At 37.3% G+C, this 23,641-nt stretch overlaps 1 protein-coding gene and 1 pseudogene across 1 annotated transcript in view; one reads left to right on the top strand and one right to left on the bottom strand.

Annotated features, from left to right (window-relative positions):
- Positions 1 to 23,641, bottom strand: part of LOC131827925 (dual 3',5'-cyclic-AMP and -GMP phosphodiesterase 11A-like) — a 59,199-nt gene that overhangs the window by 5,492 nt on the left and 30,066 nt on the right. The gene's annotated exons all lie outside the window — the stretch shown is intronic.
- On the top strand, positions 55 to 19,502 carry LOC131827709 (cytosolic 5'-nucleotidase 3A-like; annotated as a pseudogene).

Raw genomic sequence — 23,641 nt, 5'->3', positions numbered from 1 at the left:
TGAAGTCACCAAAGGAACATAAATGAAAATAAATCACTACCATAGTTGTTAAACATGGTCAATGATGAAAAAAACTTTAAACCCTCAAAGTTAGAGAAGAGGCAAGTGTTTGTTTTTTGGATTTTTTTTTTTTTTTTTTGAGAGAGAGAGGGTACACACACTTGAGAGCAGGGGAGAGGCAGAGGGAGAGAGAGAGAAAATCTTAAGTAGGCTCCATGCACATCATGGGGACCATCACAGAGCACAACACGGGTCTCAATCTCAGGACTCTGAGATTATGACCTGAGACAAAATCAAGAGTTGGTTGTTTACCCAACTGGGCCACCCAGGTGCCTCCCAGCGGCAAGTGTTTTTAGTGGAACTCCACTCTATGCTATTTACTCAAATCTGTTATTTCACATAGACAACTGATTATGAAGTATCATAAAAGAAAAAGACCATAAATTCATATTAAGTACTATGAAAAAATATGCAGAAAAGCACCGCTTTACTTCTGGTCAAAATGTCCTATGAGAAAAGATACTATTAAAAAAACAAAAACAAAAACAAAAAAACAGTGTCATAAGAGGGAGGAGAGAGAAGTCTTCTTTATAGAATGTCAGCTTTAAAAATGTAGAAGGAATGGTAAATTATATATTATTTATTTCACAACTACCAATATAATAATATACACAGGCAAGGATCACCAATGGATGCTAATACCACTGTGTAGAATGTGGTTATATGGTGGTTATGTGGAAATATTATTAAAAAGAATATTCACAAAGTCTCAGGGTACCACTCCAATGACTCCTTCTTAAATTCAAAGAGAAAATGATGTCTTTATAGTAAAGACACAGGGTAGACACAACGTTAAACAAGTAATCAAACTTAACATTACCACTCATGAGCCAAAATAATATCATATGCCTCCTGATGGAATGCAATGTGATGAGGACATCATCAAAAACATGGAGTGTTCTTGTCAAATGTGTAACATGTATCTGACCATTCAGGAAAAGAAAACTAAGAAAAATGCAGATTATTGGTCATTCTATCAGAAGCCTGACTTGAACTCTTCAAAAATATCAGTATTGGGGATGCCTGAGTGGCTCAGATGGTTAAGTATCTGCTTTCGGCTCAGGTCACGATCTCCAGTCTCCGGGGATCCAGTCCCACACTGGGCTCCCAGCTCAGCGGGGAATCTGCTTCTCCCTCTCCCTCTGCCTCTCCCCCTGCTTGTGCTCTCTCTGCCTCTCTCTCTCTCAAACGAATAAATAAAATCTTTTCAAAAAGATCAATATCGTGAAAGACAATACTTTTTAATATAAAAATAAAATAGGGCCATGGGAGCTGTGCTGGTTTAGAGAAGACTTAAGAGACCTGAAATCTAAATAAAATGTGTGATCCTTCACTGAAAATTATTGTGGAATTTCTGGGTGTGGAGGGGTGACAAATAGAGAAAGTTGAACAAGGACATTATATTCAGTAGTATTGTTCTATCAACATAAACTTTCATAGGTGTGATAGTGGTATTGTAATTAAGTAGGAGAATGTTCTTTTTTTAGAATATACATGTTACAGTATTTTGGTGTGAAATGTCATAATACTTTCATATGGTAAGAAAGAGAAAGAAAGGAGGGAGGAAGAAAGGAAAGAGAGAGAGAGAAAAGAAACTGGCTCTTGAAAAAGGTAACAGAGGCTCTTTGCCCAGCAGGGACCCTGCTTCTCCCTCTCCCTCTGTCTACTTCCTTGCCAACTTGTGCTCTCTCTCACTCTGATTCAAGTAAATAAATCAAATCTTAAAAAAAGAAAAGAAAAGCTAACAGGGACTAAAAATGCTCCAAGGAAGATGATTAACTAGATTCTGGCTCACTGCTTCAAGCGAGGGACTGAGTGGAGTGAAGCTTCTCCCAAGGACTTCAATATTCTTTCTGACAAGATACTTAAAAAGCAATGAAGGCCCATTGTCTACTACCATCTAGAGCTATGAATTTCATCTAAGAGTCGAGGGAGGCTGACTGTGGACAGGTGACGCCTCAAAACCAAACACTGTTGGCCTTCTGATGAGTTATCTCTCTATTTATCATCTTTGTTATCTTCAGTACCACAAGGACAGGAGCCCTTAACTCCATACTAAGACCTGGTTTTGGTCTGGGGACTCATCCAAGCTATCCTAACCTTAGTTAGGGGAGGGAAGAGCCCTGAAGGAGAGAGGGAAATAAAAACCCAGATTAACCAAATCTCCTGCTCAAAATGAGCCTGCAACCAAATTTTCAGAAAAGCACTAATTTGTATTAATTTTTTAAAAATTCACCGAGGAACAATTATGCACCAAGCTGTGAGCTAGGAGATACAGCAGGAAGCAAGAGAGGCATCATCCCTGCCTTCACAGAACCTGCAATCTAGTAGTTGAGGCAGATGACATATAAATGTATAATCATGTGCTGTAGTAAGTGATACTAGGAAAAGAGAAGGGTGTTATGAGAGAGACTTAACAGGAGGTACCTATGTCTATGGTCTATCTGAAAACAGGATAAGTAAGCTATAGCTTGCATCATGAGTAAGGATTAGCCAAAAAAAGTTGAGAAGAAGTTTCCAGGAAGTTAGAACAATACCCATGAAGGTCCCGAAGAAGGAAAAAACTTAGTAAGTTCCCCCAACTCCAATGTCAGTGTGGCAAAAGCACAGGGAGTCAAAGGGAGAAAGGAGGGAGGCAGGGGCCAGATGGCGGCAAGCCTTACAGGTTTGGAAAGGAGTTATAACATTAACCCTAAGTACAGTGGAACATCATTGAAGATCTTGAAGCAGAAGATGATATGACTCATTATCCAGCAATTAGCATTCCCTGAAATCACTTATTAGTTTACTTGTTCTCCCTCTGTTAGTATGTAAGATCTAAAACAGCAGAGATTTTATTTCGTTTCCGGCTTCCTACTGGCATATCATAGGTACTCCACAGTAGTTTTTTTTTTAGTCATAGGAATTTTTTTTAAGTTTGTACTGCAATTATGCAAAATATAGAAAAGTTGGAAAGGACCTAAGGCTCCACATTTCATTCCTTAGTGTATATTTAGAATACTTTTGCACATGTACAGAAAAGAAATACATAAATGTTGACTGCAACATCAATTATGAAAAGAAAAAGAAGTGAAAAACCATTTATTTCAATTTTGGTCAATAGAAAAATAAATTATGATCTCTTGTTCTGATATCATACTATGCAACAATTTTAATGAGTAAACTAAAGCTACTTATATTAACATGAACAAATATCAAAAACATGTTAAGCAAAATAAACAACCTATAATCTGATACCATCTATATAATACCACTAATATTTAAAAACAATCCTAAACACAAGTATGGGTTCAAATATGTACCAAAAGTATAAAACATACATGAGAATAATAAACTCTAAATTTATTTAAGTGGTTACCTCTGGGAAGGAAGGGGAAATAGTGTTAGAGAGGGGTACAGAGGAGGTTTCAACTCTACCAACAATTTTCTTTCTTTAGAAAAAAAAGAACAATTGTGAAGCAAATATAATACAATGTGAAGATTTTATAAACCTAGAGGGCCTATTTCCTTCTAAATGCTTCAATATTTTATAATAAAAAGTTTAAAACCATGTTTAAAAAATTAAGAACTTTGTGGAAGATAATACAGGCTTGGAATATGAGAAACCAATTAGGAGACTTCAATGGTCCAGGCAAGGCAAGAGGATGGTCTGAATTAAGAGAAAGGCAATGAAGGTAAGACAGATAGGTTGGAAGTTGCATCTACAGAACTTCCTGATGGGTTAGTTGAGGTTGGGAGGGCTAGAAAAAGAAGAGTATATCTCTCATTTTAATTTGAGAAACTATGTGACTCATGTAAGAAATGAAATTTAAGAAATTTAAGAATTTAATAAATGAAACAGATTAACAGGGGGAAAAAAGAGAGAGGCAAACCATAAGACAGACCCTTAACTATAGAGAACAACCTAAGGGTTGTTGGAGGGATGGGTGGTGGGTGGGCTAAATGAGTGATGGGTAATAATGAAGGCACTTGTGATGAACACTGGGTATTATATGCAAGTGACGAATCACTAAATTCTACTCCTGAGACTAATATTCAGGAGTAGAATACTCCTACACACTATATACTATATGTCAACTAACTACAATTTAAATTAAAAAATTTAAACAAAAAAAAATTGAGAAACTATGGATTAAAGTGCCATTTACTGGAATGGAGGAGATGCAGATTAAGGTGAAAGTCTACATAAAGAAACACAAGAAGGTTGATGAATCAGTTTATTAAGCGAGGTGATGTGCATCTTGTGACCTCAATCACAAGCTGTGTGTGAAAATTACCTGAGAAGATTTTCAAAAGACCAGAGCCTGGGCTCCATCCTAAACTGAATCAATGAAATTAGGCATTGCCATTTTTTAAATGTTTATAGGTGATTCTCATATGAAAACAACTGTCCTCAATCATAAGGAGATTAGTTACTAGTGAGATCAATAAAATTCACTGAAAGGGAGTGGCCTAAGATAGGAAGAACTGAGGAGAGCACACATATTCTAATGGTTGCATATCAGATGGGATGGATTGTGTTAGACTGGACTTAAAAACCCACTCTGGAGTAGACATGGCCCATCTGTTCTTACCTTTATGATAATATGCGTCTCTGGAGAAGGGCCCCATCCACCTAAGTCCAACTCTGCATAGACTAGCCACAAAGACTGTGGGGGTATTCATTGTCAAACTATCCAAAGCCCCATGAGAACAATAGACATAGAGATGCTTCAGCATGACTGGGGGCACAAAAATATTAATAACCCTCTAATCTCCTCTCCAATTCTCTGTATCCATCTGATAAACTTCTAACACAAGGAGAAAAAATAATTATGTTGACATACTTGGTGTTAATCTTCCAATTTAAAAGCTGTGCTGAAAGATTTATCTCATTAGGTTTTAGTGTTTAAAAAAATGTAATTCATCTTAAAATATGCTTTGTCCAAGTCTTCATTACACTATTTCTGGGATGAGTCTCACAAATTAACTCAAAAATTTGATAGAAGCCATCTAATGGGAGGTGAGAAGAGCTGATATAATTGTACACTTTCTTAATGTTTATTAATCTCTAGACTAATTTCCTAATTTTAAGAAAATTAAGAAAGTTGAGCATAAAACTGAGGTATAAATTAATTATAGGAAAAGAAGAAAACTAGGTAAATAATTAAAGAAACATATTTCTCTGATGTGATATAGGGAAGGAAAGTTTAAAAACAGAAGACAGCAAAAAAAGATAGATTTCTCTTGCCAACCAATGACCACAAATGAGTATAGTAATAAGGGAAACATAGGACATTTTGGAAGATGTAGCTGGAGGCCACATTTAGTGTAAGGTCAGAAAAAATCCTCCAAAGAAAGTGAAATGTTTAAGCTGACACAAAGAATCAGTGTCTCAGAAAGAGAAAATAGTACCCAAAATGCAAAGCAGTAGAAAACTGTTAAGTTTGAGGAATTGGAAGAAGTTGAAGATAGCTCTCAAATGAAGAGTCTGATATGGGACAGGAAAAGCTGGCTGGAGACTCATGAAGGGGTACCTAGTGACCTGGTTTAGAATTATTAATTTATCACAGGAAGAGGAGGGCCCTGGAGGGTTTTAAGAAAGTGGATGGGAATGATAAAACTGATTCTTCACTTTAGAAATACCACTCTGGCTTACATGTGAAGAATGGATTGGAAGCAACAGATCTAGGTGAGAGACAGACCATCTCTGGACTGTGATGGTGGTTAATGATGGTGGGGGTGATGGGAATGGACTGAGTTGAAAGATATTCAGGTGGTAGAATCAGTAGGACTTGCTGATTAATTTGATGAAAGTTTGCAAAGGTGTAAAAAATGACTCCAAAAGTTAGGTACAGGTACCTGGGAAAGTGGCAGAGTAACTCACTGAGTGAGAAACACAGGAAAGGACAGATTCAGAGGTGGGAATAGGAGTTCCCTTGTATACATTTTGAGGTTTAGTTGAGTATAGGTCATCCATACGGTGGTATTTCCCCCAAAGTAGTTTGAGAGATAAATAATATATATATATATTTTTTTTTTCTTTTTAAATTTCAGGAAAAGTACTTAGAATGGAAAGTAGAGATAGTTTAGGTAAGAGATCAATAACTTTTTTTTTTTAAGATTTGATTTATTTGTCAGAAAGAGAGAGGAAGAGAGAGTGAGCACAGGCATAGAGAATGGCAGGCAGAGGCAGAGGGAGAAGCAGGCTCCCCACCGAGCAAGGAGCCCAATGTGGGTACTCAATCCCAGGACACTGGGACCATGACCTGAGCCGAAGGCAGCTGCTTAACCAACTGAGCCACCCAGGCATCCCGAGATCAATAACTTTTAACCTGAGGTCTTCAGGTGTTCATCCCACTCAATAGCAAAGAAGGCCAAGTAAGGAGGAAACAGGACCAATAAGGTAGAAACACTGGCCTATTTATTGCTGAAAATAGCAACTTGAAGAGGAAACTAACAGATGCCTCTAGGTCTATAATGAAATACCACATGGAGAATAATGTCCAATTTTTACTCATCTCCCTTAGGACAAAAGAACAAGAAATGATCTATGACAGATGAGGTTTCTAATAAGTTAAAGTAGGGGCTTCTTTAATAAGGTTGTTAAAATCTGGAATGAGTTTCTCATGATTGTGGTAGACTCTTCTTGCTTTAAGTATTTTTATGTCATAATATTTTTCCTATCTCAAATATTTTAAGTATAACTGTTCTTATAAAAAGTAGTGTAGAGATTTTCTCAGCCTTTTGTGCAGACCTATTTTTGCATATGATGCTATGACTTTTAATATTTAAAAGAAAAGTAATAAGGCCAAGAACAATTTTTACTTTTTAGCAATGGAACTGAACTCTGCCCGCTATATAGAGAACAGTAGTTTGGTACACTTCTTCCTCAGGATCTGCAGCCTATTCTACAAATTCCTCAGTCAAATGTGATGCTACATAGCACACCCAGAAAATTGGTCTTACCTATAAGATCCACTGAGGGTTTAGAAAGAATGAACTTCTGTAGTCTGAGTTTTCAGGTCCTTAAGAAAAGAGCTATGTTCGCTGCACTCAAGAATCCCAGCCAGCTCCAAAGAGACACAATTTAGAGACACAAAGGAGCATCAAAGCAAAAGGGAGTCCATCCCTTCTTTTCATCTTCTCTGAGAAACCACTCAAGGCTCCCCAAGGCAGGAGCCAGAGCTAAGAATTTTATCCAGGTCTCAGATTCATGACAAGCATGGATCACATAAGATCTCTTTCATCCTCTCTGTATTTAAAGCTTAACTCCCCAACACTTTATAGTAAAATTTTCCAGTGCTCATGATTAAGCCAAGAACTGGTCTTGAGCACCATTTAACCCATAAGGATGATTGTTTTAACAATTTCAACCCTAATTTGGGTTCTTCATAACCAAAATGATCAGACTTTTCAAATCTGAGAATGTCGACATGATGGTAATCTTGTTTTTAGAACATACATATGAGGAAACATGTAAATGCAAAAAGGCCCTATTAATTCTGTGCTGTGTTTAATGAATTTGTATCTGAGTCATTGTTTCCATAAATTATAGAGAAAAGGTGATACAAGATATTTGTGTATAGATGGTATTTCTTCTTTCTTCAGACACTTATACATTCATAGGAATAGAACAGTGGTTGGCAATCCTTGGGAACACTGGACTCATGTGAGGAGCTTTAGTGGACATTTAGCTTTAGGATAGTGGTCCTAGCCCCACCCCGACCAGTTAAATCATATAGGTGGGACGAGGGGCTGGATAGGAGATCTGACTTGGTTAAGAACCACTGAATTAGAGGTCCCTTATTAATAAGTCCAAGGCCTCCAGGGCTCTGAGGGGAATAGATTATAAACCTCTGCTTTAGAGCTTTCAAGACAAGTGTATGTGTTCACTTTGTTCTGTTTCGTTATGTTTTCCATCCACTTTCCCCCAAGGCTGAACCTACCAGGCCTGCACACCTTCTCCAGCACCCTACTATTTCACCCCTGCAAAGAAAGGTTTGGATAGGGCGCCTGGGTGGCTCAGTGGGTTAAGCCGCTGCCTTTGGCTCAGGTCATGATCTCAGGGTCCTGGGATCGAGTCCCGCATCGGGCTCTCTGCTCAGCAGGGAGCCTGCTTCCCTATCTCTCTCTCTCTCTCTCTGGCTGCCTCTCCATCTACTTGTGATTTCTCTCTGTCAAATTAATAAATAAAAGCTTTAAAAAAAAAAAAAAAAGAAAGGTTTGGATAACAAGTTCAGTCCCATGTTTTATCTACATCTTTTTAAACTGCCAGATGGAATTGCGTAGAGAAGCTAATGGAAACATGAACTGTAAAAGGAATAAACCTTGAAACTCAAACTGATAGACTGCCAAACTGTCTGAGGCTTAAACAGAAATTGCTTTTATTGGTATATCAATTAGTAACACTCATTTGATCCTCATTAATAAAAGCATCTCCTTTACATTTATGATTTATCATAAACATGACTTATTCTCCAGAAAATTCTTAAAAGGCTAAGCTCTTGAAAATTTTGATCTGTCTTTAAAGATTACAAAAGTACTATCCTGCTTTTCTCCATACCAAGGATAACTAATTGTTCTGAATTGAGGTAAGGCTTGAGATTTTAATGCATAAAAACAAAGACATAATAACTAGATAGTTAATTCTTTGGGCCTCCTAAGTCAATGCTTGCTGAGAAAAGTACAAAATTTTCATTGCTGTTCTTAATATGTATTCAGAAAATGTCATTCCCCTCCAGTAAGTAAAAATCTTGTCTCTCTGAATTCTTTCATAAAAATTCTTTAGATTTGAATAGTATAAAATATTACCCAAAATACATATGTTTTAGAGGCTTCTTTTTTTTTAATGGACCTTAAGTGATATGGTGGGTGGTGGAGCAGTTTGCAAATACATAGAGGTCAGCCCTCTTTGGTAAATGTGTAATGAGCATAGTTTCATTTAAATCTTCCAAACTGGGCGCCTGGGTGGCTCAGTGGGTTAAGCCGCTGCCTTCAGCTCAGGTCATGATCTCAGGGTCCTGGGATCGAGTCCCGCATCGGGCTCTCTGCTCAGCAGGGGGCCTGCTTCCCTCTCTCTCTCTGCCTGCCTCTCCGTCTACTTGTGATCTCTCTCTGTCAAATAAATAAATAAAATCTTTAAAAAAAAAAAAAATAAAAATAAAAAAAAAAAAATAAATCTTCCAAACTGAATTAGCAGTTAACCTATGCCATAAAAGAATTTAATATGAAGTTTCAAAACCACTGTTATTGTCATTTGAACTCGTTATTCAGTGTCATTGTCATTACCTAGTTGCTTGCATGGTTATCCGTTTTAGTTATGTTGCTAAAGTCAACTTGGTTTGCTGGTGTTCTTTCTTCATTCTTCCCTTCTTAGTTGGCGCTTTTCTTTGGCCCTTACTATAGTCATCATGGCTATTTTTGTTTATCTTTCTTATGACAAATACAAATATATCTCAAGGCAAAAGACACAAGACAATGGAAAAACTACAACACAGTTGAAACCAAAACTGCAGTTGAGGTGGTACAAAAGAAAGTGATGAATTATTAAACTTCTTTAATAGAGAGCACAGATCCTTATTACAAATATACTTTAAGTCTACAGATATATTGTATGTAGAATTAAAATACAACTCCATGGCCTATAAGTTTTACTGTGTGTAACTAAAATGTCTGAGAAAAGGCCAGTACCTGAAGAGAAAGCTATGCAAAGAGTCAGCCAGAGGCACCTTCCTTCCTATTACAGAGCAGACATCCAAGAACTGCAGTGAATCATGGAGGTGAGGCTATAAGGTAGAACCAGGAAGGTCAAGAAGTCTGCAAATATGAAGAAGGTTTGATCAGCATGGAGTTGTGGTTCAGGCACCAAACAGTCAGGAACCAGGAATACAGGGAAAGCCAAGGACAAGACAGTAATGCATGAAAAACCAGATCTGGGTTGGGAGTATGAATAGAACAGTGATACACTAGAAACTTGATCTCACCATTTATTAAAACCTAACAAAGGGGAGTACTTGGGTGGCATCTGTTAAACTTCTGTCTTTGGCTCAGGTCATAATCTCGGGGTCCTGGAATCCAGCCCTGTTCAGTGGGGAGACTACTTCTTCCTCTCCCTCTGCCTCTTACCCTACTTGTGCTCACTTGCTCGCTCTCTCTCTCTCTCTCTCTTCAAATAAATAAATAAATAAATAAATAAAACTAACAAAGACCACCTCCAGCAGAAACCTCCTTGTACTTTTCAGGGCACCTGGGTGGCTCAGTGGGTTAAAGCCTCTGCTTTCGGCTCAGGTCATGATCCCAGGGTCATTGGATTGAGCCCCACATCGGGCTTTCTGCTCAGCGGGGAGCCCGCTTCCTCCTTTCTCTCTCTGCCTGCTTCTCTGCCTACTTGTGATCTCTATCTGTCAAATAAATAAATAAAATCTTAAAAAAAAAAAATACAAAGAAACCTCCTTGTACTTTTCAAACTGTGGGCCATTGAGATAACCTGAAAAGTGGTCTCAAAATATAGCTAATTCGTTAGCAACTGTATCAGTCAGGGCCTGGCCTTTCCCACCCAGGCGCCCTAGTGCTCTCTAGGCTTTTAGCAAGATATAGCACCAGTCTAAATAGCCCTGCTATTTTTTAAGCTATCATTGTCCTGGCTATGAAATTTTTTACCATAAAAATTCAGTCTAATTGAACTGCTACACAGACTGTCAAAAGAATTTGATATTTTCTGAAAATCACAGAGAACAAAGGACAAAAGGATTGCCAAGATACTATAGTTGGGTAACTTTCTGATATAGATGGATCTTTCAACTCTAAGAATCTGACCTTCTCCACATTTAATTGCTAAACATCACAACATCATATGTGGCACAGTGTATATAATGCTAGAAGACATCCTGATTTAACAAAATGATAAATATTAGAAACTAAAAATTAGCAGTTTGACACTGGTTCACAAAACAAAATTCTCAACAAACTATTAAACCAGTAGATGATAAGTTTGAAAGAAAGTGATTAAGAACAAATCTTGCAGCCACAAGAGTGTTCAACCACTCAAAGTTCACATTAGAAAAGATCAGGCTCTTTCACTGGGAAGAAGTCTTGGAAGTCGCATGTCACTACTTCCCTAGAGCTGGTTGGTTCCATATTCACTGCATTCCCTCTATAAGTCACCATGCCCCTGAAGTCCTCTTTTCCTGTCCTATACCAGGCTCTCCATTTCCCTGGCGCTCATCCTAGCTTGGCTGCAAGTAAACAGCAGTGCTGAGAGTTCTTGGACACGCCCCAGAAGTTATATGGTCATGTGCATCACAAAACAGTGGGGCATGAATCTCTAGTCCTCTAATATGAGATGAAGAGCCATGTATCAAACTGAAGGTGCTGATATGTGGTTAGGTCTATCAGAGGTTTGTTTCCACCAACACAAATCATTCATAAATAATCTGGACAGACACAGGTCTGTCCATCAAGATGCTTTCTAAGAAATTCTTGTAAGTAGGAGCCGTCTAGACAGATATCCTGGAGAACCGAATCACACTGATTTTTGGCAGGCTTGTCTAAATTATTCCACCTTGGACAGGATGAATTAGCCCCTCCTGAAACGGGTCTCCCTGCCTGCCGCCTTGTTCCAGATATTTCCTTGACTGGCTGGCAGAACACCGTAATGGCCTTTTTACAAAATAGATCAAGTCCTTGGCAGAGCCAACCCTCACAGTTTTCCAGTCTGGGTTTGGCGCATTAGAAAGATTAGACAAGGTCAGGAACCATTCTATAACAGTTCCATAAATCTCAATTCACTTTAATAAAATGAGCAATTTAACCACCTACCATTCTTCCCTGGTTTAGGGTATGCATAGGATGGAACAACAGAAGCAAACTCCACAAAAACCCTGGGCTACCAAATCTATAAGACTCTTTCATGCTCCCATGGACGAAGTAGTAACAGGTTTCTAATATCAATGGGAAGTTCAACTTTAAAACTTAGTAGTGTCTCAATCCCTCTGTTTACTTAAAAAGAAAGAACACCTTATGAGCATGTTTCCCCCACCATAGCCTACCCACCAACATGCACATATACAAGAACATTTGATACATCTGGCTACACCCTTCACCCAAACACAGGACACTTCATACTATTGGTCATGTGGACATCAAACAGTTAGGAAAACTGACTATGAGCTGGATCAGCAAGCTGGCCAATTTGAAATCATATGTCAAACAACTGTATCATACAGAATATATCATTTAACTACAATGCACTTTAGTTAGAAAAATAAAATAAAGAAAAACTACATTTGAAAATTTAATATACATTGCTGAACAGCTTATCATTCAGAAAAACCAAAATGGAATCATAAACTTTTTAGAAAATATTTAGAAAAATAACAGGGTGCTGTTATAAGTATTATGTATCAAAACAAGGACAGTTTTGTATAACAGAGTTATAAAGATTCTTTTTTTTAAATTTTATTTATTTATTTGACAGAGAGAAAGAGAGAGACATCACAAGTAGGCATAGAGGCAGGCAGAGAGAGAGGGGGAAGCAGACTCTCCACCAAGCAGAGAGCCCGATGCAGGGCCTGACCCCAGGACCCCGAGATCATGACCTGAGCCGGAGGCAGAGGTCCAACCCACAGAGCCACCCAGGCGCCCTGAGTTATAAAGATTCTTAAAGTTTTAGTCTTAAATGCTTACATTAGAAAAGAAAGAAAAGTTCAACTTAGTGAAGTGAATATCCAGCCACAAGGAATTAGAAAAAAAGAATAGCAAACAAAACTCAAAAAGATGAGAGAAGATGATAAAAATAAGAGCTGAAGTCAATGAAAAAGAAAATGAACATATAATGAAGAGGGTCAATAAAGGTCTAAAAAGTAATAAAATATACCAATCTAGAGAATATAATCAAAATGAAAAAACAAGAAAGATATTAAAACTTTTTTAAAGATTTTATTAATTTATTTGACAGAGAAAGAGAAAGAAAGCACAAGCAGTGGGAGCAGCAGGCAGAGGGAGAGGGAGAATCAGTCTCCCCGCTGAGAAAGGAGTCTGATGCAGGGCTCGATCCCTGACCTTAGCTGGAATCACGACCCGAGCAGAAGGCAGATGCTTAACCAACCTAGCCCCCCAGATGCCCCAGAAAGGCATTAAAATTTTTAAATAAAATGGGGTAAAACTATAGTTGCTATAGAGATTAAACAGATAAAATGTTTTGAACAACTCTGGGTCTATAAATTTGACAACTTAGAAAAAAATAAACAGATCCATACATGTTAACAAAACCAACTCTTTAAAGCTTTTAAGAAATTGAATCAGTAGTTTAAAATAGTCCCATTAGGTGTGTGTGCAGGCATGTGTGCACACGCACACACACACAAACACACACATACACAGGATCCAGATGAATTCCCAGGAAATTCTACCATAAATTCTACTATACCAAAAAAGCATTAGGAAATTCTAATCTTACACAAACTATTCCATACAATGGAAAAAGAGTTATTTGTAATATAACACATTTCAGAACCAGACAGGGATATTATAAGAAAAGAAAAATATAGGCCAATCTCACTTATGAGTGAATACAGATGCAAAAACTCTGAAAGTAAGCATTTTTATAAAACAAATCAGACAATGTATAAACAGGATAACTTATTAAGAACAAATTGGTTTTTACTAGGAATTCTGGATTAGTTTATCATGAGAAGCTCAATTAAAGTAATTCAGTATATTAACAACTTAAGGTAAAAATAAAAAATCAAATCTAAATGGAAGCCAAAAAAAAAGGGGGGGGGCGGGTAACCTTCTATATTCATTTGTGATTTAAAAGAAGAGAAACAACCTTCTTAGCAAACTGGGAATGGAAGTCACTTTCTTAACCCAATTAAGGGCATTTCAGAAGACCCAGAGAAACTTCATACCTAACAAAGAGAATTTGAAAGCATCCTCTATAAGCTGAAGTTCAAGATAAGGATGTCTGCTTTCATCAACCCTATTCTACATTGTACTAGAAGTCCTTACACAGTAAAGCAAGAGAAAAAAATAAAAGGTAAAGGATTGAAAAGAAACAAAAATGTTCATCATTTGTACATGCTATGATTGCTTATGCAGAAAATCTCAAAGAAAAAAAAAACCTTAACACAGGAATTACCTAATACATGTTTGTTGAGGAAATAAGCAATAAAATAGTTGTGCAGATAAAGTGAAATAACCTGTGTCAACTATTTGGCATATAGTAGAAACTTAATAAATACTACTTTTCTTTCCCTTAAAATTCACATTTTAGTTATTTATGTCATGTTGCCAAAAATAATTTTAAGTAGGAATTTAATTTAGTAAGAGAGATGTTGAATCAAAATCAATATACAAAAGTGAATTACATTTCTAGATATCCACAACAATTAGCTAAAAAGTAAATTTTTAAAACACACAATTTAAAATAGTAAAAGACATTTTTTAATATCTATAATAAAGTAAAAAATGTTAAGCGTTCTATAGAGAAAGCTTAAAAATTTCACTGAAAGACATTAAAGAATAGTGACTAGGAAGATCTGTCATATTATCAGTTAAGAAGACTAAATATCATAAAGTATGTTATAATTCTCTCCAAATTGATCTTTAAGTTCAGCACAATTCTAACAGAAACTCAACAAGCTGATTACAGAATTTACAGGAAAGAAAGGAGGGACAATAAAAGCCAAGATACTTCTGAAGAGCAAGGTGTGGGGAGGGGTTGGGAGATTCTCTACCAGATATTAAGACTTAACTATAACCAATGGAAATCAAGACAGTATGATATTAGTGCAGGAACAGACTAATAGTCCAAAGGAAGAATAAAGGGCCTAGTAATAAATCCATGACAATATGGAAAAAGAATTTATGACAAAGCAGACATTACGGGTCATGAGAAAAGGTGATCTAATCAATATAACACAAGGTCAATTGTTTAACCAAACAGAAAAAAATTTGAAGTTGTATTCCTTTCCTATACACCAACACAAAAATGAATTGCAATTAAATACTTGATATAAAATACCAAGTTATAAAATTTGCCAAGGACAATATCAAATATTTTCTCTAAAACCTTGTTTCTTAAATAAGAAGCAAATAATGTAAAATTTAATGAGATTAATAAATCACAGAAAAATTCAGACTTTAAACTCACCATTAAGAATGAAAAGCAAGAGTACAGGCAAGATGTCAGAGGAGTAGGGGACCTAAATTTTGTCTGTTCCCAGGAATTCAGCTAGGTAGTTATCAAACCATTCTGAACACCTACAAACTCAACAGGAGATTGAAGAAAAGAATAGCAGCAATTTTATGAACAGAAAAATGACCATTTTCTAAAAGGTAGGATGTGCAGAGAAGTGAATCTGAGGCAGCATCTGGGGAGATAGGCTGTGAGGGGAGGGAGCCTCCATCAGCCACTTACCATCAAGTGAGAGAGCAGTGGAGAATGAAATCAGAACTTTTAGAAGTCTGCTCTGTGAAGGGACATCACACCAGCAGGGGGTGGAATCTTCACTGGGACAGTGTGGTCTCAAGACCCTCAGGGTTACAGAAAGAGGGGGTTGCTGAGTGTGGCAGAGCTCCCAGGTATCAGAGCAGGGAGGCAGGCTCCAAAGATGCAGCTGAGGAGTAGGTTCTCAGCTCAGGGTTGCCATAAACTGTGATCCAAGGCACATTTGGACCACTGCTTCTCGAGCAGGGACCCCACAAGTAGCATATCCTGGAAGAACCCCCTTCCTTCACTGGGAGGAGCAGCGTGGGAGTACGCTAAAGGAATAGACTGGGTTTGGAGACTCCAGCACCATGTGCCAGAGATAGGAATGCTCAGTCACAGGCCAGGTGGGCTCAGTGCAGCCTGAGACCAGAGAGATAGGAGTGATTGACTGCTTTGCTCTGAGGGCACACTGAAGAGGGGGACCCCAAGGTCTCTGCTCCTCCAACTCCTCCAGGGCTGGAGATTGGGAGGCCGCCATTTTCACTCCCATCCTCCAAAGCCGTATGGAAAGCGTTGAGGGAACAAAAGCTACGGAGAGCAAACCTGAGTAGATTACTTAGCCTGGCCTCTGGCAAGGGTGGTGCAATTCTGCATCGAGCAAAGACACCTGAGACTCACTGCAACAGGCCCTTCTCCCTGAAGATCAGCAAGAACACCCAGTCAAGACCAAGTTTACCCATCAATGAGAACTGCAAATCTCCAGTGCCAGGGGAATATAGCAGATAAAATTCATGACTTTTTTCCCTATGATTTTTTAATCTTTTGAAGTTACGTTTTTAAAATTATTTTTTCTTTTTTCTTTTTTTGAATTTTTCTTCTTTCTTATTTTCTTTTTTTTTTTTAAGATTTTATTTATTTATTTGACAGACAGAGATCACAAGCAGGCAGAGAGGCAGGCAGAGAGAGAGGAAGGCAAGCAGGCTTTCTGCTGAGCAGAGAGCCCAATGCGGGGCTTGATCCCAGGACATTGGGATCATAACCTGAGATGAAGGCAGAGGCTTTAACCCACTGAGCCACCCAGGTGCCCCCTTTCTTATTTTCACCAACATCTTTTCAGTTCCTTTTTAAAAATCCTTTCTAATTTTCATTTTTACAGTTATATTCTATCCCTTCATTGTATTTAACCTTATTTTTTGTATATATATATTTTTTCTTTCTTTAAAATTTTGGGGTACAGTTTCTTCTAACAGACCAAAATATAAATTTGTCATATGACTTTGTTCTAGTCTCCTGCCTGATCACATTCTTTCCTTTTATTTAACAAATTTTTTTCTTTCTTTTTTCTACCAACTTCTCATCAATTCCTTTTTTAAAATATTTTTAAATTTTCTTCTTTATAGTCATATTCCATCCCTTCATTGTATTTCCCCTTATTTGTGTGTGTGTGTGTGTGTGTGTGTGTATTTCTTCAAAATTTTAGGAGGCAGTTTCTTCTAACAGACAAAACTACACCCAAAATCTAGTGTGGCTCTGTTCTATTCACCAGCTTGATCATATTCATTCATTCATTCATTCATTCAATCTTTCTTTCTTTCTTTTTCCTTTCTTTTCACCCTGATCTCAGGTATCTTCTGATTTGTTTAGTGTTGCTGGTGTCATTTTTACCTTTCACCATTTTGTTCTCTCATTCATCTATTCTTCTCAAGACAAAATGGCAAAATGGAAAAACTCACCTCAAAAAGAAAAAAAAAAAAAAGGAACAAGAGGCAGTACCAACTGCCAGGGACCTAATCAATATGGACATTAGTAAGATGTCAGAACTATAATTCAGAATGACAACTATAAAGATACTAGCTGGGCTTGAGAAAAGCATAGAAGATACTAGAGAATCCCTTTCTGGAGAAATTAAAGAACTAATATCTAACCAAGTTGAAATAAAAAAGGCTATTAATGAGGTGCAATAAAAAATGGAGACTCTAACTGCTAGGATAAATGAGACAGAAGAGAGAATTAGTGATATAGAAGACCAAATCATGGAGAATAAAGAAGCTGAGAAAAAGAGAGGAAAACAACTACTGGATCACAAGGGGAGAATTCAATAGATAAGTGATACCATAAGACAAAACAATATTAGAATAATTGGGATCCCAGAAGAAGAAGAAAGAGAGAGGGGGGCAGAAGGTATATTGGGGAAAATTATAGAGGAGAACTTTCCTAATTTGGGGAAGGAAACAGGCATCAAAATCCAGGAGGCACAGAGAACCCCCTTCAAAATCAGTGAAAATAGGTCAACACCCCATTATCTAAGAGTAAAACTTACAAGTCTCAGAGACAAAGAAAATCCTGAAAGTGCTCAGGACAAGAGGTCTGTAACCTACAATGGTATAAATATTAGACTGGCAGAAGACCTAGCCACAGAGACCTAGCAGGCCAGAAAGGACTGGCATGATATATTCAGAGCACTAAATGAGAAAAATACACAGCTAAGAATACTGTATCCAGCTAGGCTGTCACTGAAAATAGACATAAAAAGCTTCCAGGACAAACAACAACAAAAGAATTTGCAAACACCAAACCAGCCCTACAGGAAATATTGAAAGAGGTCCTCTAAGAAAAGAGAGAGCCTAAAAGTAACATAGACCAGAAAGGAACAGTGACAATATACAGTAACAGTCATCTTACAGTAAGACAATGGAATGAAATTCTTATCCTTCAACAGTTACCCTGAATGTAAATGGACTAAATGCCCCAATCAAAAGACATAGGGTATCATAATGGATAAAAACACTAGACCCATCGATATGCTGTCTATAAGTAACTCATTTTAGACTTTAATAGTAATAACCAAAATAAATAAATAGAATCTTTTAAAAAAAAAAGAATGAAAAGCAAACAATAAAATAGGGAAAGTTATTTACAATATATATAACCATTAAGGAGGTTGGTCTCCAAAGGGTTCACTGTGAAGCATGTGTGTGCCCCACTGCCCACTATAATCAGTCTCTTCTTTTCCTGGCTAAGAGACAAATGAAGGCCCTGGCTGGCTATGTCAGTGGGCTCAATGCCAGAGTTTGTGTGCTGGTGGCACTGGTGGTATTGACCCAAGACATATTTACCTTGAAGAGAAGGATACAAAGGAAGATCCAGACCATTAAGATGAATACTGAATAGTTAAGAAATAACTAACTTAAAGTCTGCTATCTTTGTGAAAAGGATACCAAAAGTCTAGAAACATCCAGTTCTCATGAAGAACCCTACAAGGGTAGAAAAAAAATTGTCTGTGACCATGGTCTTGTCAAAGGAGGAGCTGCCATGCTTCTGGTAATAATCGCCTTTGATATCACACTAGGGAAATACAAAGGGAAAAGATGCCCAACACGTTATAGTATCATCAATAACTGTAAACTACTTATGGATAAATGTTAAAAAAAGATATTCAACTAAAAGAAAAGTATTATGCTATTAAAGTTGCTCTTGTTCTTACCAGAGACTAGAACTATCCTTATATGGTAGATTAGAACACTAAGACAAATAATCTGCCAGTTGAACAAGGTTTATCAGAAGCTAAACTTGAAGAAATTATGGAAGAATCTGATGTCATGTTCTAGGAAGGAAATAAGAATTTATTTGATGAGCTCCAACAACACAATATCACTGTGTTCATATTTTCTGTATGAAATAGGTGATGTGCTACAAGAGTATCATCATCCAAATATCAAAGAAGTGTCCAACCTCACAGATTTTGATGAAAATAAGGCTTTCAAAGGACAAGGAGGGGAATTAATACACATATTTAATAAAAACAGAATATTTCAATCCACCAAAAGACAACAGCAACTTAATGTTTTGGGGAGACTCCCAAGTAGACTTACGAGTGAGGGAGCTAATATTGAATATATTCATAAACTGGCTATCTAAGTGTTGGAATGGATAAACTTTTAGGAAAGTACCTGGGCTCTTTCAATATCATTTTTGTACAATTTCATACTCATTCAAGATAGCCAACATTATCCTAAAGAAGATTCTATAAACACATATATTTCAGGAACACCCCTCTCTCACAGAAGCAACTGATATAAAAACTTCTCATCTGTTCATCTTGCTGAGAGGCAGCTATTTATAATGTATTTTTGCTCTTGAAGTTTTTCCTTTATGTTAGTTCCACATTTTCAAATACATTGAATCCATCAGTGGTAAACCCCTTTTTCTCTACCTCTTCCAACACACTTCCCACCATATTTTTTAAATTGGTTAAAAACAAAACAAAACAAAAAAATTAAAGCCAAAATGAGAAAATAGCTTCCTGTTTTCTAAAGTTGATTTCGGAGTTTAATATTGTCAAGAAATATACAGGAGTCTTTTTAAACTGGGAAAGCTGATATAATTTTGAAAAGAAGCTTTGTGAAATAGTCAAATAATGTGCATGATTTTAAGGTTGCTGTTTTTATAATTTGGGTAAGGTATTCTTGATGGTATCACCATTACAAAAAAAAAAAAAAAAAAGAGTGGGGGGTGCTGAGAAGGACCTCTTTAATGATCAGGAAAATACAAATTAAAACCGCAATGAGATGCAACTTTCAACACAGCAGATTGGCAGAAATGAAGAAGTCTGATAATATCAAGTGTTAAGAATGTGGAGCAACTTAAACCAAACATATGGCTAGAGGGAGTGTAACTGGTGTGACCCTACTTGGGAAAACAGTTTGTCATCAATAGTAAATTTGATACATGCATTAATTATGACCCAGCAATTCTACTCGTACATGTATACTCCAAAGAAACTCTCACACAAGTATATTAGTTTCCTATTGCTACTATAACAAATTACCACAAATTCAGTGGCTTAAAACAACACAAATTTATTCTCTTACAGTTCAGGAGGTCAGAAGTCCTAAAATCAAGGTCAGCAGGGCTGTGTTCCCTCTGGAGGCTCTAGGGGAGCCTAGAAAAGCATTTCCTTGCCTTTTCTAGCTTTTGTAGGCTGTCTACATTCCTTGGTTCATGGCTGTCAAGAAGGACAATAGTAACTTTGTCATAAGAGCCATATTTATTATCTGCTAGAAACTTTAGATGGTAATAAAAATAACTTTGCCACATTAAGAAATTTTTCCTGGGGTACCTGGCTGGCTCAGTCAGCAGAGTATCTGACTCCTGATCACAGGGTCATGAGTTCAAACCCCATATTGGATGTAGAGGTTACTTAAAGAATAAATTAACTGACCTCTAAAAAGCATCTCTATTCCTATTTAAAGAAAAGGAGTTTTCCGTTTCTTTTTAAAATATTTTTTATTAAAAAAAAATTTTTAAATAAACATATAATGTATTTCTATGCCCGGGGTACAGGTCTGTGAATCGCCAGGTTTACACATTTTACAGCACTCATCATAGCACAAACCCTCCCCAATGTCCATATCCCCACCATCCTCTCCCATCCTCCCTCCCCCCAGCAACCCTCAGTCTGTTTTTTGAGATTGAGTCTTTTATGGTTTGTCCCCCTCCCAATCCCACCTTCTTTCATTTTTTCTTTTCCTACTCCCCAACCACCCCCCTACATTGCATCTCCACTTCTTCATATCAGGGAGATCATATGATAGTTGTCTTTCTCCAATTGACTTATTTCATTAAGCATAATACCCTCTAGTTCCATCCATGTCGTCACAAATGGCAAGATTTCATTTCTTTTGATGGCTGCATAGTATTCCATTGTGTATATATACCACATCTTCTTGATCCATTCATCTGTTGATGGACATCTAGGTTCTTTACATAGTTTGGCTAGTGTGGACATTGCTGCTATAAACATTTGGGTGCATGTGCCCCTTCAGAGTACCATGTTTGTATCTTTAGGATATATACCCAGTAGTGCAATCGCTGGGTCATAGGGTAGCTCTATTTTCAGTTTTTTGAGGAAACTCCACACAGTTTTCCAGAGTGGTTGCAACAGCTTGCATTCCCACCAACAGTGTAGGAGGGGTCCCCTCTTTTCGCATCCTCTCCAGGATCTGTCATTCCTTGACTTGTTAATTTTAGCCATTCTGACTGGTGTGAGGTGATACCTCATTGTGGTTTTGATTTGTATTTCCCTGATGCCGAGTGATATGGAGCACTTTTTGATGTGTCTGTTGGCCATATGGATGTCTTCTTTGCAGAAATGTCTGTTCATGTCTTCTGCCCATTTCTTGATTGGATTATTTGTTCTTTGGGTGTTGAGTATGCTAAGCTCTTTATAGATTTTGGATACTAGCCCTTTATCTGATATGTCATTTGCAAATATCTTCTCCCATTCTGTCAGTTGTCTTTTGGTTTTGTTAACTGTTTCCTTTGCTGTGCAAAAGCTTTTGATCTTGATGAAATCCCAATAGTTCATTTTTGTCCTTGCTTCCCTTGCCTTTGGCAATGTTCCTAGGAAGAAGTTGCTGCAGTTGAGGTCAAAGAGGTTGCTGCCTGTGTTCTCCTCAAGGATTTTTATGGATTCATTTCTCACATTGAGGTCCTTCATCCATTTTGAGTCTCTTTCCATGTATTGTATAAGGAAATAGTCCAATTTCATTTTTCTGCATGTGGCTGTCCAATTTTCCAAGCACGATTTGTTGAAGAGACTGCTTTTTCCCATTGGACATTCCTTCCTGCTTTGTCAAAAATTAGTTGACCATAGAGTTGAGGGTCTATTTCTGGGCTCTCTATTCTGTTCCACTGATCTATGTGTCTGTTTTTGTGCCAGTACCATGCTGTCTTGATGATGACAGCTTTGTAATAGAGCTTGAAGTCTGGAATTGTGATGCCACCAACTTTGGCTTTCTTTTTCAATATTCCTTTGGCTATTCAAGGTCTTTATGGGTTCCATATAAATTTTAGAATTGTTTCTTCTATTTCTTTGAAAAAAATGGATGGGATTTTGATAGGGATTGCATTAAATGTGTAGATTGCTTTAGGTAGCATAGACATTTTCATAATATTTATTCTTCCAATCCAGGAGCATGGAACATTTTTCCATTTCTTTGTGTCTTCCTCAATGTCTTTCATGAGTACTTTATAGTTTTCTGAGTATAGATTCTTTGCCTCTTTGGTTAGGTTTATTCCTAGGTATCTTATGGTTTTGGGTGCAATTGTAAATGGGACTGACTCCTTAATTTCTCTTTCTTCTGTCTTGTTGTTAGTGTAAAGAAACACAACTGATTTCTGTGCAGTTCTAGCAGTTTTGGAGTGGAGTATTTTGGGTTTTCCACATATAGTATCATATCATCTGAGAAGAGTGATAGTGTGACTTCTTCTTTGCCGATTTGGTTGCCTTTAATTTCTTTTTGTTGTCTGATTGCTGAGGCTAGGATTCCTAGTACTATATTGAACAGCAGTGGTGATAACAGACATCCTTGCCATGTTCCTGACCTTAGCGGGAAAGCTTTCAGTTTTTCTCCATTGAGAATGATATTTGCGGTGGGTTTTCATAGATGGCTTTGATAGTATTGAGGTATGTGCCCTCTATCCCTACACTTTGAAGAGTTTTAATCAGGAAGGGATGCTTCACTTTGTCAAATGCTTTTTCAGCATCTATTGAGCGTATTATATGGTTCTTATTCTTTCTTTATTAATGTATTGTATCACATTGATTGATTTGCAGATGTTGAACCAAAGTTGCAGCCCTGGAATAAATCCCACTTTGTCATGGTGAATAATCCTTTTAATGTACTGTTGGATCCTATTGGCCAGTATTTTGGTGAGAATTTTCGCATCTGTGTTCATCAACGATATTGGTCTGTAGTTCTCTTTTTTGATGGGATCCTTGTCTGGTTTTGGGATCAAGGTGATGCTGGCCTCATAAAATGAGTTTGGAAGTTTTCCTTCCATTTCTATTTTTGGAATAGTTTCAGGAGAATAGGAACTAATTATTCCTTAAATGTTTGGTAGAATTCCCCTGGGAAGCCATCTGGCCCTGGACTTTTCTTTGTTTGAAGATATTTGATGACTGTTTCAATCTCCTTACTGGTTATGGGTCTGTTCAGGTTTTCTATTTCTTCCTGGTTCAGTTGCGGTAGTTTATATGTCTCTAGAAATGTATCCATTTCTTCCAGATTGTCGAATTTGTTGGTGTAGAGTTGCTCATAGTATGTTCTTATAATTGTTTGTATTTCTTTGGGTTGGTTGTGATCTCTCCTCTTTCTTCATGATTTT

This window comes from Mustela lutreola, chromosome 3 (genome assembly GCF_030435805.1).
Source record: "Mustela lutreola isolate mMusLut2 chromosome 3, mMusLut2.pri, whole genome shotgun sequence".
NCBI lineage: Eukaryota > Metazoa > Chordata > Mammalia > Carnivora > Mustelidae > Mustela > Mustela lutreola.
This window is presented reverse-complemented; position numbering and strand designations above follow the sequence as displayed.